Source organism: Cornus florida, unplaced genomic scaffold (assembly GCF_030987335.1).
Source record: "Cornus florida cultivar Cherokee Brave unplaced genomic scaffold, ASM3098733v1 CherokeeBrave_3.0.0_Hap2_Chr02, whole genome shotgun sequence".
NCBI classification, from domain to species: Eukaryota; Viridiplantae; Streptophyta; class Magnoliopsida; order Cornales; family Cornaceae; genus Cornus; species Cornus florida.
The window spans coordinates 25952823-25967213 of record NW_026775572.1 but is presented as its reverse complement, the minus strand read 5'-3'; the positions used below and the strand labels follow the sequence as shown (position 1 = coordinate 25967213).

The 14391-nt window shown below is 37.6% G+C and overlaps 1 pseudogene; it reads left to right on the top strand.

Annotated features, from left to right (window-relative positions):
- Positions 1–336: 336 nt before the first annotated feature.
- Positions 337–14391, top strand: part of LOC132295887 (glucan endo-1,3-beta-glucosidase 1-like) — a 34936-nt pseudogene continuing 20881 nt past the window's right edge.

The window sequence follows — 14391 nt, the reverse complement described above, 5'->3', positions numbered from 1 at the left end:
GAGTTGCCGAGAGGAGAGGTTTACATGGGTTGGGAGATGTGTGTGATGGTAGGTGGTGTTTCGAGCACTCGGCAGGGGAGTGAGAGAGCTCGAATGGAGGGCAGTGAGCTCGGGATGTTTGGTGTGAGGAAGCTCTAGTAAGCTCGAGCACTCGAAATGCTTCTTCGAGTGCTCGAGAAACTGGCAGAGAGTGAAAATGGAGGGTTGGTGTGTGGCGTGGCTCGGGTTGAGAGAGAGAGAAGGGGAAGGTTTGTGGTGGTAGTGGGCTGTTTGGGCTGAGGGCGGATGCCGAGAAGAGAGATGGTTGAGTGGGTGTTGTGCATGGAGTTGATGTGAATGGTTGGGTGGTTACATGGGAGTTGGGTAGCGAGAGAAGCCGAGAGGGTGGGTTGTGGGTTTGCTGGTGGGATTTCGAAATTGGTTGTGGGAAGTGGGTTTACCGTAGACATGCAGGGTGGTGAGGATGATTGTCTGCTGGGGAGGTTGGGAGGTTGATTGGCATGCATGGGGTGCAGCAGGTTGGTGTCGGGATGGTGAGGTGAAATGCCGAGAGGGGTGTTTATTGGGGTGATGGTTGGATGGTTTGAGGAGTGGAAGGTGGTTTTTGCCGAGAAGGGAGAGGGTGTGTATGTTACATGGGGCTGATGGTGGAGGGTGAAGATGGATGCGTGGCGGTTGCTGGGTTGCCAAGAATGGGAGAGATAGTGAGGTGAATGGGTTGTGGGTTGGTTGGAGGTTGGTGGAGAGGATGGGGTGAAGAGGTTGGTTGATGATGGGAAGGTTGCTTGGTTTGTTGCATGGTGGGCATGTTGGCTAGGCTCGAGCACTCCAAATGGGAGCTAGAGTGCTCGAGCTTGGGGCAGAGAGATTGGCAAGATGTGGAGGAGGTTCGAGCACTCAAAATTGGGATTCGAGGGCTCGAAATAGAGGCAGTAGCTGCGAATGATGGGCTGAAATTGGTGTGCAGCTGCGAGCACTCTAACTTGGATCTTGAATGCTCGAAATTAGGACAGTGGTGCATGCAAGATTAGAGGCAGCAACGAGCACTCGACAGGGAAGGTAGATTGCTCGAAATCATAGCAGTAGCCTCAGGATATTTGGTTTCGAGCACTCAACTGGACATCTTCATTGTGGGTTGACAATGGGCACTATTGCATGCATTGGATGCATTTTCATGCATGGTGTGCTAGCATGGATGAATGATTTTTTTATTCTTATGCATTGCATGAATGCATGCTATGGAATCATTAAATTGGACTGCAATATTGAGATGGAAATTGTAAACCTCGCATGGCATTAGAAAGTGGCAACTTCATTCCCATGAAGGTATGCATTGTGAAAATGTGGCAACATTTTTCCATGAATGCAACCTTCCCATGCATGGAAAAAATTTTGAAATTTTTTTTTGCATGTCATTCCATGTAATGCATGGGGAAAGTTTTAAACTTTGCATGCGGCAACCTAAATTCAAGCTATGCATAGAAAAATTTGAAACTTGGCACATTATTCCAATCCAATGCATGGATGGATAATTTTTGGAAAAATTGTCAAATTGCTCAACATTTCTAATGCCTGGATGAAAAATTTTCAAACTTTGCATTTCATCTCCAATGCATGAAAAATTTTGGGGAACCATGATCCAACAATGCGTTGAAATGAGAGGTTGTGCACATGAGTTGCATGCCAAAGATCCTATGAAATTGCTCGAAAGCGATGGAAATTTTCGGGAATGAAAATTAGAGCTGAGAAGGTCTAAGAGGCCGGTCTAAAATTGCGGAACACAACTGAAGACCATTTCAGAAAAATCAAATTTTTGGCTTTTCTAAACCATTCCCAGAAAATTTCAAGGCACGAGCAATTTGAGAAGGTAGGGAAGCTTGGAACATCGAAAGAATTTCTTCCCTTGCTTTGCTAAATTTAATGTCGATAGCTAGACGAAGTTAGAGCAGGCACTAATCCTCAAAAATCTCGACACACCGAGATCAGGTTAGTCCTCCTTACCCTATACCATGTCTCTCTAGAGATTCAAGCTTCCCTAAGTAAGAAAGTTCTTTTGGAAGCGGAAGAAAAAGAGCTTGAAGACAAAAGTTGGAAAGAGGTAATGGAAAGACCTCAATCCACTCTTCATCCTCAATGAAGAACTTTGGACTATGGGGCTGATTTGGATTATAGGAAGATGGAGTAGGTGAGAGTGCACCTAGCAAAGGCTTTTGAAGGGTCATATTGAGCACGGGAATGCTCGACAACTTATCCTTCAAAATTTCAACATCCTCCTCACACTTATCCGGCGGTTCGGGCTCAACAACTTGAGACAACTCAAGTGAGGGAATGGGATGAGATGCAAGCTCCCAAGAAAGAGATACATTTGATGTTGACCAAGGAAGAGAATGAATAGGTGGATGAATATTAAGCAAAGAATTCACCTCCGAAATGGAATTGTCAACATTAAAATCCTCACAATTGAAATGAGCCAAACAAGCTTTTAGAGGATCCTCCATTGAAGGAGGTGCATCAAGCAAAGGATTATTTAGGGGTTGTTCTGGAGTTTTAAAGGATGCAATCTCATCATCTTTTTCCTCATTTTTAACCACAAATTCTTCCATTTTATGAGTGGCAACAATTTGATCTTCAACCCCCATTTTATCATTTTCACATGTAATAACCACTTGTTCATTCTCATGATGAAAGTTACTAGGAGTAATCTCATCATTCATAGAATTTTCTTTTGGATTGGCCATAAATTCAAATGAAAATGTTTCCTCCTCTTCATGATTTTTAGCATTAATCCTTTGTTGAATTTGAGATATTTGGTCATCTATCATTGCACTAACTTGGGAATGAGAATGAGTAGTGGATTGCATGCCAACAATGTCATCCAACATTTGCTTATTGGATTCCATCATTTGCATGTGGAAAGACTCCATCATTTGTTCATTGGCAGCAATAAATTCATCCAATGAAGACGGTGGACAAGGAGAAGAGGGCGAGAAAGAATGATCATTGGGTTGAAAATGTTGCATATGAGATTGTGGGGTTGAATTTCCTATGTCATGCCACAAGAAGTTTTGTTGGTCTCCCCAACCCGAGTTATAACCATTGAAGTATGGATCACTACCCGGTTCAAAGAAATTTTCATTTGGTTTCTCTAGATAGAAGTCCGAGAATTGTCTCGTTTGAAGACAATCTCTTGTATGATGTGTATTACTAGAGCAAAAAGCACAAAACGCATGTGGTGTGTAGAATTGAGTTGGAAGATAACTACCCTCCATCTAGGACTTAAATATCAACAACACACAACATAATCAACACAACAATTCTTTATCATCAACTCCACATACAATGTTCCCATTCTCCTCAATTATCAAGACAAAAAATGTAAATGGCCACGACAAGGACCGATGCTTGAACACGAAATTTAAAACAATTGAAATAGCCTCGACAAGGGATTGCAATTTAACTACTTCTAAGCTTAACACATGCACGATATTCACAATTCGAAACTAGAAGTCACGAAACTTACCTGGGGTCCTCTAGACTTACAATTTGCTAGCATTCCCACGGCGAGCTTCGAGTTCCTAGAATCTCACTTACAACACAAAAAAGGTTAAACCACACAAGAAATATTCACAAAACACAGTATTCACAATCAAACTAAATTTAACCCTAGAACTTTGGTCGCTAAACCGTTTGCAGTCCCCGGTAACGGCGCCAAAAATTGATCGGTTGATCAACTATACATCAACCTTCGCAATAGCACGAATCATTGTAAAATAGGGCTATTGGTCGGGTAAGTCGAACCACTGGGACTGCGCTAGTCTATGGCAACCTAAGTGTCTAGAATTGTTCTTAGAATGATAAGGGGTTTATAGAGGTTTGTTGGATGTCACTTAAGCTAGGAAATTAAAAGTGCATAAAACAATAAATTGCAAGAATTCAAGGGGGTGAAGTACAAGTAAAGAAGGCTAGGGAAATGAATCCACCTCCATCCCTATACACATGCTAGGTTAAGAATAATTTAAGGGAAAAACAACATATATGATAGTCATGATACATAACAATACTAGGTTGCTATAATATCCTCAAGAAGTTCATTTAAATAGGAAGGCAAGAATAAACCATCAAAGGTTCACATGATCAACTACCTAAACTAAAATGTAGCTTAGAACATGCTTACTAAGTCAAGGATTATCAAGCCCTAATTTAAATGGTGAATGCACATAAAGCAAAGAATCAAGTATAGACCATCAAAGGGAAACCCTAAGCCATGAACTATCTAGGTTCTCCAACTCCATGCCATTGAAACCATTCCATGATCTAACTTCCATTGTCACCATGGAAGTGCAAGCAATATGATTACGAAAAGCAACCATCCAAGACAAGATGAATAACTCACAATAATCATTTATAAACATTCAACATTCATTACAACAAAAATGAGGCTCTTGACCATGGAAAGACTATCAAAAATACATTGTAATCCCCAAAAATAAACTATACTAACACATGCTTACAAGGGAGGGGTTTCATCACCTCCCTAGAAGAAGAGTTAGTTACCCATTGGAGCCTTAGAATGAAGAAGAAGCTTGAACTCCATCTCCAATTTTCGAGCTCCCCCTTGTTAGCTTCAAGAACACCTTCCTTTCTTGCTCTCTTCTCTCTCCTCTATCTTGCAGAAATTGTAGCCTTTTTCATTGTGTGGCTCTTATCCCTCTTATCTACCACCCAAAATGCCACCAACCAACATTTCCAACCACTTCATTAAAGAGGAAAACAAAATGAAGAAACCAAGGTACAAGTGGGCTGAAATGAGCCATTTCTGAAGGGCATTCTGCCCAAAATTCGAGCACTCTAAGCAAGGCCTCGAGCACTCGAATTTAGTGTAAAAAGCTCCATGCTTCACTTGCTCCGCCCAGACCTACTTTGGTTAAACAGTCATAACTTTGCGCTCCAAACTCCGAATGATAAACTGTTTGAAGATTTAGAAAGCTAATTCAGAGCTCTAAATATTTCATGTTTTGGTGGAGATCCAAATCTCAAGGATGGTTGGTCGAAAATGAAGATCAAGGCAGAATTTCATTGCTGCCAGGCAGTTCTGCACACCTCCGGTAACAAGGCCATAACTCTCTGCTCCGAGCTCCGAATGACAAACGGTTGAAGATTTAGAAAGATAATTCAGAGCTCTAAATCTTTCATGTTATGAGGGAAGTCCAGTTCTCGAGTTTGGAAGGTCAAAATGGCGAGCAAAGTCCAGGTTCTACTGCTGCCAAAATTCAGCATTGGCACCTTTTGTTGCTCAAGATTCCACAAGGCCTTATTCTTGTTCCATTTTGGCCAATGAACCTGAAATTGCATAAAAACATAGAAATGGAGATAATCTACATAAATTAACATACAACGGACTTTACTAATGCAATTTAGGGCGCTTGAATATACAATATTCGGCGCTTATCAACAGCATTGAACTTTCATATTTTAAAATTTATGTTGTCCATTCCCACGACCTAAAACAATAAATCCTAGGTCTTAAACATGCTCTGTACACCATTTAAGAATCCCCATGAAACTCCAGAATTACTCTTCAGCCCCGGAAATATCAAAAAATTACCAAAAATACCCCCGTAGGGGTTTCTGTTCAAAGGAGCCGGCTCCCCACCATGGGAGCCGGCTCTTCATGTTCTAGAGCCGGCTCTCCCTTATGGAGATAAGGGAGAGCCGGCTCTACCTTCATGGGAGCTGGCTCCCTCACCTAGGGAGCCGGGTCTCCCCCCCTGAGAGCCGTCTCTACTCCACTGCTTCGCCTCTGCTTCGTCCGGTTGTCAATTGTGCTTCCGGCGAAGTCCAGTGTCCTATCCCAAACCTTTGTAGCATTCCTAGGATTCTATTTAAGTTCTTACAGTTCTAGAGCCCCTCGTACTCCAATGAAAAACATTTGACAGAAATTGAAACCAAAAATAACATAGTTTATACAGAAAACAGGTTTCAGTTCTTTAGACAAAAACAAATTTACAGTCAGATAATCTTGTATCAAATTTCCATTTTTAAGTTTCCCAGTGTTAAATTATAGTCCAAACCATCCTAGAAACTCCTTGGATTCCCTTATGAATTAATTCACAGAAGTTTAAAACCGTAACCAACACAGTTTTGAGCAAGAGCCAATTTCAGTAAAATAAAACATGAACAAATTACAGTCTGATACATTATGCGTCAACCATTAATTTTAAAAGTGGAATTACTCCCTGGAGACTATAAAGAATGCACAGAACACATGTTTACAGGAAGGAGAGAATGAAACTTGCCTTTAAATTTCGGTTTGAAACCTTAAGCATCGTCTCTAAGTTTCAGAATTCTCCAAGACTATTCCTTCCTCTGATCACTGTTCCAGTCCTCTGTTGCTTCTTGGTTGCATCCCGAAGCAACCCCTTCCTTCTCCTTTAGCCTCACAAGTTATCTCTCAAGACCCACTATGTTTCCCCTCAAGTTTTTCTCTGATTTTCCTCTCAAAACCTTATTACGTGAATAAGGTTTTTCCCAACCCTAGCAGACGTATTAAGATATATATCTATATATATATATATAGGCATCCCAATCTTAAGTCTGATTATACCCGTATCTCTATAGGCTTTAATTAAACTTTAATATAAGTCGGCGACCAAATTATACAAAACAATAAAACCCTACGACACAAACAAATTATAAAAGTTACCAAATATAATCTACCAAATACACGTCAATTAAACATCATTTATCAAATAGGTAAATTAACCCATAACCAAATTAAAACAATTTCAATTAAACAACTAAATTAAATATAGACGCATAAAAAAAAAAAACAAACAATTAAATTAAAACAAATAGACAATTACAATTAAGCACAAAACCAAATAATCACATTTAAATGTACATAAACCAAATAATCCATATCATTAAATAAAAATGAAATAAAAATCAAAGAAAACTTAATTTAAATTTCAACTATATCCTTTTTAAATATTAGGGGTATTACATATACTCTCTACATATGAGACCCAAAACCCTTTGAGGAGAGAGAAAGCAATGGCATTATAGGAGGGGCGCCCCAAAACGTCTCAGTTTTTCTCTCTACATATGAGAGGGACGGACAGTACCATAATTTCACAAACAACAAATGAAGGGCAATTTGGGGAAAAAAAATATAATGTAGATTTTTATGTCCACGTCAGACTTTGATAAAATTTCATTGATTTGGAAAACTTAATTTTGACTCCATTGTTTTGTTACCCACAAAATTCTATTTTTTTAGAATTATCCCATTTTTTAATACAATATTTTCAGCACATTACATTCCTTTTCCAACACATTACTTCTATGGAAAAAAGTAGATGTAATGTATTGAAAATAAATATAGTCGGGTAGAAAATTCCTTAAATATCTAACCCTTGCCTATAGCAGAGGATCGAGGCGTAAATGAAGTGATGCTATCAGAGAATCGTTGACACAGTGGGGTTCCCGCTATCGGAGAATCGTTGACACAGTGGGGTTCCCATGAAAAAGCGGTGGGACTCACCCACTGTAATACCCCTAATTTTAAAAGGATAGTCCTGGTATTTTAATTTAGTATTTTGTTGCATTTTTAATTATTTAATTGTTTTGTTATTTGGTTATTTGAGTTAATTGTTCTTATTTGATTTAATTGATTACTTGAATTAATTGATTTATTTGATTTAATTAATTATTTGAATTAATTGGCTTATTTGATTTAATTGCATTCTTTGATTTAATTGACTTAAATTATTTGATGTAATTATTTAATTATGTAAAATAAGTTGAATGAGTTTTTTTTTTTTTAAAACAATACGTTAATTACCTAGGGTTCTCTAAGAAGTCAGTATGTGTAGCCGGCATGGATTAACTTAGGGTGTTCTATCTATGGGCCGACTAAGATTTTCATTAGGGTTCTGGCTCTAGTTATACAAGGATTAGGGTTTTAGTGTTTTAAGCCTATAAATATAATTATCACATTGGTTTAGGGTTTTGGAAATATAGAGAGTTAGTTCATAAAATAGAAGGTTAAGAACGGAGGCACTGTAAGGGCTGTTAAGGAGAAGAACAAAGAGGACCAAAGAGGGGTTGTGGTGGATTAAACCGGAGCAATAGGAGGCTTGACAGTATTTCAGTGTTGCCAGAAAAGTGGACACGACGCCGAGGTTTCATAACTGAAATCACAGGCAAGTTCTTTTCTTCTTCTTTCCCGTTGGCTTGTGTTCTGTGCACCTAGATAGTCTCTAGGAGATTAATTGGACATTAATTGAACTATGCATGATTATTATATGTTATATTTGATTATCTGTTATCTGTGAAATTTGTTTGAAATAATTCTATCATATATGGTTTGCATCGTCTCTGTTTTAGCATAAAAAGTTGCCACTGTTTTAATCTTGTATTGAGTTTTACTGCTATAAACCAAGGTTTGAACTAAAACTAGATGAGATTTAAGGCCTTTAAGTTCAATTTAGAGGAAGAACAGTAAGGTTGGAATGGCCGGAGACGGAGCAGATGGGCTGAAACGGAGCGAAACGGGACTGGAAGCTCTCAGAGGAGGTGAGAGCCGGCTCCCACACTCATAGAGCAGGCTCCAAGGTCCTTGGAGCTTGCTCCCAAGCACAAAAAGCCTGCTCCCAAAGTCATGGAGTAGGCTCTCTCCAATTTACACTTTCTGATATATTTTTTTTTTTACGCACTGTTGGTACTGTTTGAGCATGGGAACTATTCTGATGGTTCTAGATCTTCACATAGGGATTAAGAAATTGATTTTGGGTGTTTTTAAAACCTTATTGATTAAAGTTGACCTTTAAGTCAATGGAACAAACAGTATAAAATTAATGAACTTTCTATGCTGTTAATGGATGGAAGAGAAATAAATTGCTTAATTAAATTTTAGCAATTTAATGGGATTTAGTATGTTTATAAAACTTATTTTAAATGCATGATAGGGTCATTTATTTATTTGTTTTGATCTATGCATGCTTTGGATGTCAATTATTGAAATATTTAACATTTTCTGCAATTACATGGATTAACGCTTGGATTTTAGTTGCTGAAATATTAAATACTCTTCTGCAATTATTTGGATAATGTTTTGGATTGTAAATTACTAAACTATTATTTATGTATTGTAATTTACATGGATATGGAGGATTATATGCACCGGTATGGGACGGTGGCATACTAGGGATGGTTTAGCTCAAAACGCTTAGACCTAACCTATTGGACTAAAGGAATGGATTGTAAAATATTGAATCCTAAATTGTGTTTAAGTCAGATCAACTGACTAAGTTGAGTGACTTCCTGGATTAGTTGGTTGTAGTTAAGTCATATCAGCTGAATAAGTTGAGTGACTAACTGAACTGTATTTTGTATGTCACATCAATGAATAATTGAGTGAAATACTCTGGTTTTGGATAGACTTTAGATATATGGTTATGATACCACGAGATGAGCTTGAGTCTCAGGCTCGTTGGTTAGGGTGCGTATATGCAGTGGATGCGTAACTGGCTATAGTAAGTTGAGGTGTACCCTGTTAGGTTTAGGTACTCATGCTCACCTTTGGGTGCGTATTCGCATGTTGCCTTCTATTCAGGTTGAGACCCCTATTGTAGTCCAGTGAATGTCCCTTAGTGTGGATATATATATACGTATGGACTAGATAGCTATTGTGAGGTATCTATGGTGTATCTGCGTATCGGGTCACTGTATGGATTGCAATTAGATTAGAACTCGTTCGTGGGCCCTACCCACTATTTTATTCTTTTCAGGTACACGACGGTTCCAGCTTTAGAGCTTGATCATGCTTGTCGAGGACAGTCTCTTATTCATCTACTTACGTAGGACTTTTCTCGATGTTCTAGTTTAGTTTTATTTTATTTTCTTTCATTCAGTTCAGTTGGGATTTTTATTTAGGGGTCCAATGGATGGATTCCCAAGTTGTACTCTTAGAGGTTTTGGAGAGTTGGATTAATATTATTCATTATCGTTTGGAGGATTTTATATTTGATATTTCTTCCAACTTTATTCTACTTCTTATTTCATTTTTATATTCTGTGTTCGCTTTAAAATACTTTAATTGTTTGATATTTCCCTCGGGTTTGGGCCTGGGCCTGATCAATCTGTGTCTCAGATTCGAGGGGTATCATACCCACCCTTATGTGGGTTGTCGACCGGAACCCCCCCTATCTCTTCCTTCTCCCCTGCTTATTGAAAAAAGCTGGTGGAGGAAGCAGTCACTTTATGTCATTATACACAGGGCACACATATCAAGCACGTGAAATTCATTTGTATCAGTGGTCTTAACAAATAATGAAATCCAAGTTAGATATTGTGAAGAAACTCAAAAAATAAAGAAAAATGTTGGAAACAAAATGTGTAAGAAGCGACCATAAATACATATATTTAATTTTCATGGTTATCATGAACTCGCACTACATACAGTAACACTGCCATTTCCATCTGATATCAATGGAGCAAAAAGATGTCCCTGGAAGCTGCATTTCAATGGAAGTTAATCTAGAAGATGAGTTGCTCCAAACTCTACCTAAAGGCTATTTGAAACTATATGCTACATTTAAAATTTAACTAACCTTATACTAATATGTCATCAGATAATTAATAATATATTAAAAAATAATTAATTAAATATGTAACTTGGTATTTAATTAAACATGCAAATTAAAGCAATAAAATAATAATAATAAATAAAGAACTTGGACTAAGGCTAGTATTGGATACTATATCCTTAAGACAATTTAAGCTCCTCATAGTGTTGATAGCGCATGTCTCCCAGGATATAATGGTTTACATCCACCAGTAGCAGCACTATAAACTCGTGAATATGACGAACCTCCTTTGTGTAATACTATCTCGGACTATAAAATGCATCTACATTATATAAATGCTTAATTGGGTGCAATCCAAACCAAATGGTTCAGGCCAATTTTAATATAGCTCGTTGAAATTAGATTATAGTCTAAGTGGCTTAGACTACTTGACCTATGGCTTGAACCCACTTGGGTTGGGTTTAAGTCTAGAGAGGGAGCTAGAGAGAAGAAAATGAATTGAACAAATTAAAATGGCAGCTATGGGTGGGTATTTATAAACAAGGTGGTGTCTCTTCGTTAATAGACAAAACCACTTCCAATGGGTTGCAATGGTTGGTTATAGACAAAGTGGTGTCTCATTGGATGTGTCTGTTCATTTAAAATGCAATGGTTTATAGTAGTTGCGTTTGTTGATGATAACCACTCCTAAAACATCACCTTACCCGAATCGACACAACCTTTCACACCAAAATATTTATGTTGCAACCAATAACATATAACCCTTTCACACAATAATATTCACGTTGCAACAATATACAGAGCACGCTTGTACAACAGTATATCAATTCTTGTACAACGTAATATACATGGACACCCAAAGCCATATTCACGTCATAGTTCTAACATGATAAGTATGTTGCAGGCAAGTTTCATTCACATGAAATACTAGTTTTCATAACTAGTTTCCAACAATCCCCCACATAAATGAAAATTGGCTGCTTAAATGTAAAAATGATTATGCAGATACTAGAGAGAGTATACTCAGAAAGTTACTACATCAGAATAGGTAGCGTTTGGTCTTGAACCTTCCTTAGTATACTACTATTGGATTTATTGGCTAACCAATGAACATGATGTCGATGTAAACCAAGACAATAACAAATACACGGTACCCTTCCTCATAGAGTTAGGTTTCATTGTTATGTTTGTTTTGGCCCTGAACAACTCCTGGTATTCATGAGTGCTCCAGAAAATTTAGCATTTATAATTCCCATAGAAGCGACTCACTTCATACTCATATAGGTGACTTATTATTAAGAGTATCTTACCATACCCCACTTAAAATTTCAAGGTATAAGAGTCATTAAAAACGTAACTTATCCTAATCATCGCTGTAGGTAGCATTGTCTTATCATATAAATGGGTAGAAGATTTATATCTTTCTAGTACTTTTGGTGAGTCATTTAGAATTTCTGTTGTCCCTTTGAACCTAGATCTTGGGATCTCCAGTCAATTAGCTTGGGTTTCCATTAAGTTAACTTGTTAGCTTTCAGCTTTTAACCCCATTCCTCTCGATGATCCATACAATTGCTCTCTGGTACAACCCTTAATTTTATATGTGGCCACATGGTTGTATATAGAAATATTATACTCTGCAGAGATTTTCCCAGTTGAGAGTAAATGTATACTTTGTGCCTTAAAATTGTTGATTAGCAATATCTTTTTCTTTAGTGGCACATGTGTAAACTTACTTTGAATAAAGTTAGGTGTAAAGAGAATAATATGATCTCTCCATAGGGATGTCGAATTCATTTCTTCTTCTCTATCTCTTCTATTCAATTTTCTTCATTCCTACCAGACATACCATACAAGTGAAGAGGAGTTAAATGCAGCAAATTCTATTATTTATATAAAATATGCTTCACCATGGGTAAGACTCAAATATTTTACACATGACAGTAACACATGGAGATATAGTATCAACAGCCATGGTTAGGTAAACCACCGGTTCGCTACAAACCGGCTGATTCTCAACCCTTTTTCAAGGTCCTAACACCAAGAACGAAATATTCCTTTTTTTCCTCGGTAAGTAAGTATGTGTATAATGAAGCAAAAAAAAAAAAAAAAAAAAGAAAAAAAAAAGATAACTACAATAGACATGGGGTATATGTAACGACCCGGTCATTTGTCTTCCTTTCCTTTTTCTTGAAATTTTACGAATGAATTTTTTTCGTTTAATTTTATTTTCTGAGCTCTGTTTCGTGTCGTTTAGTGTCATCTCGAGTGCTCGGAATTGGTTCCTGAGACTCTTTTCCGTGGATGGACAACTTCCTTTGAGGATCGAGTCATTTTCACATTTTTCGTTTTTCGACACTATGCGTTATTTCGTCCTTTTCCCTATTCTGTTTTATCTCCGTCTGTTAGTTTTTGGCACAACCTCACTTCTCATGCTCGGAGTTGGTTTTTGACTTCACGTGCCCTTATCTTGAGTGGTTTCCTCGAAATACGTATCTTTACTTTTGCAAGAAAGTACTCTGGTTACTCCCGATGCCCACAGGGGCATGGATGCACAATTCTTTAGAATCTTTTTTATTTCTTGGGGTATTTTTCGTAAATATCTTTTGAAGATATTTTATTTCAGGAGTATCTAAGAAAATATCTTTTGGAAGATATTTTCATTCTGGGGCAGTTTCGCAGTTAACCCTTTTTGTAGGGGTCATTGTGTAATTAACGAAAGTTATTGTAAAATATCTCATCTGGAGCCTGGATCCTTGTACGGGATTCATTTTCACATTTCGTCGAATCGTGGACCCTTAGAATTCCGTTCTGGTCGTTTTTTTCCAGTTTCAGAGTTTTTGGACCCGGTTGCCGCCGAACTTGTTCGGGGCATAACTTTCTGCTCGGAACTCAGTTTTCAATGCCGTTTCTTCCGTTGTTCATATTTTATCATTTTGAATCTTTTTTGTTCATGGAGTTTTTCCGTTTGAGCATGTCTGCTCAAAATCCACTTTTCCAGACCCGACGGGGCCCTTTCGGGGCAGTTTTTGAGACTTACTATAAATAGGATGCCCTAAAGTGAAAAATCAGATTTTTACTCTTCTTCTCCACCTCTTGGCCAGCAACCATGGAAGCTCCTTGGCTGCCATCCTTTGACCTTCTCCTCCACTTGATTTCCTAAGTGAAATCTCTTCGGCCTTTACGTTTATCGCTCCCCTCGACGTGCTCTACCATTCCCCTTATTATAATTCATTTCCTACCATTTCTTGAGTTTGGGTTAAGAGTCAAGTTTGGATTTTCATGGGGCTTCTTGGAGATTCATATAGATCGTGTTGTTCCCGACAAAAACTAGGAGTTTCGTCGGATTCGGAGCCGTTTCAATTCGGTGGGGATTTGGGATTTTCATCCCAAATTGAGGTAGGAGGTGTTATAGGTTTAATTCTTGTTATATAACATGCTATTGATGCTTACACAACTTGATTGCATGCTTAAATGTGAAATCTAGAGATTTTATTATTTAATTTTCTTGTATTAGATTTGATTTTTCCGGTTGCTTATGACTTGTTTTAAACATGTAGCATGGTAATATAATACTCTATAATATGGTCATTGATATATATTAAATTGAGGGAATTTGAATAAGTATTAAAAATTTTATTTAATATTTATCTTGAATAAAATATTAAATCATATGGCCTTAACTAATTTAAAATCAATAAGTGTTAATATATTAAATTAGGCCTTAGCATACTCTCCAACATAGTTAAATTTGAAAGTAATTGGAGGTGTTTTGAAAATTAGTAATTTTTAGTTAATTTGATTA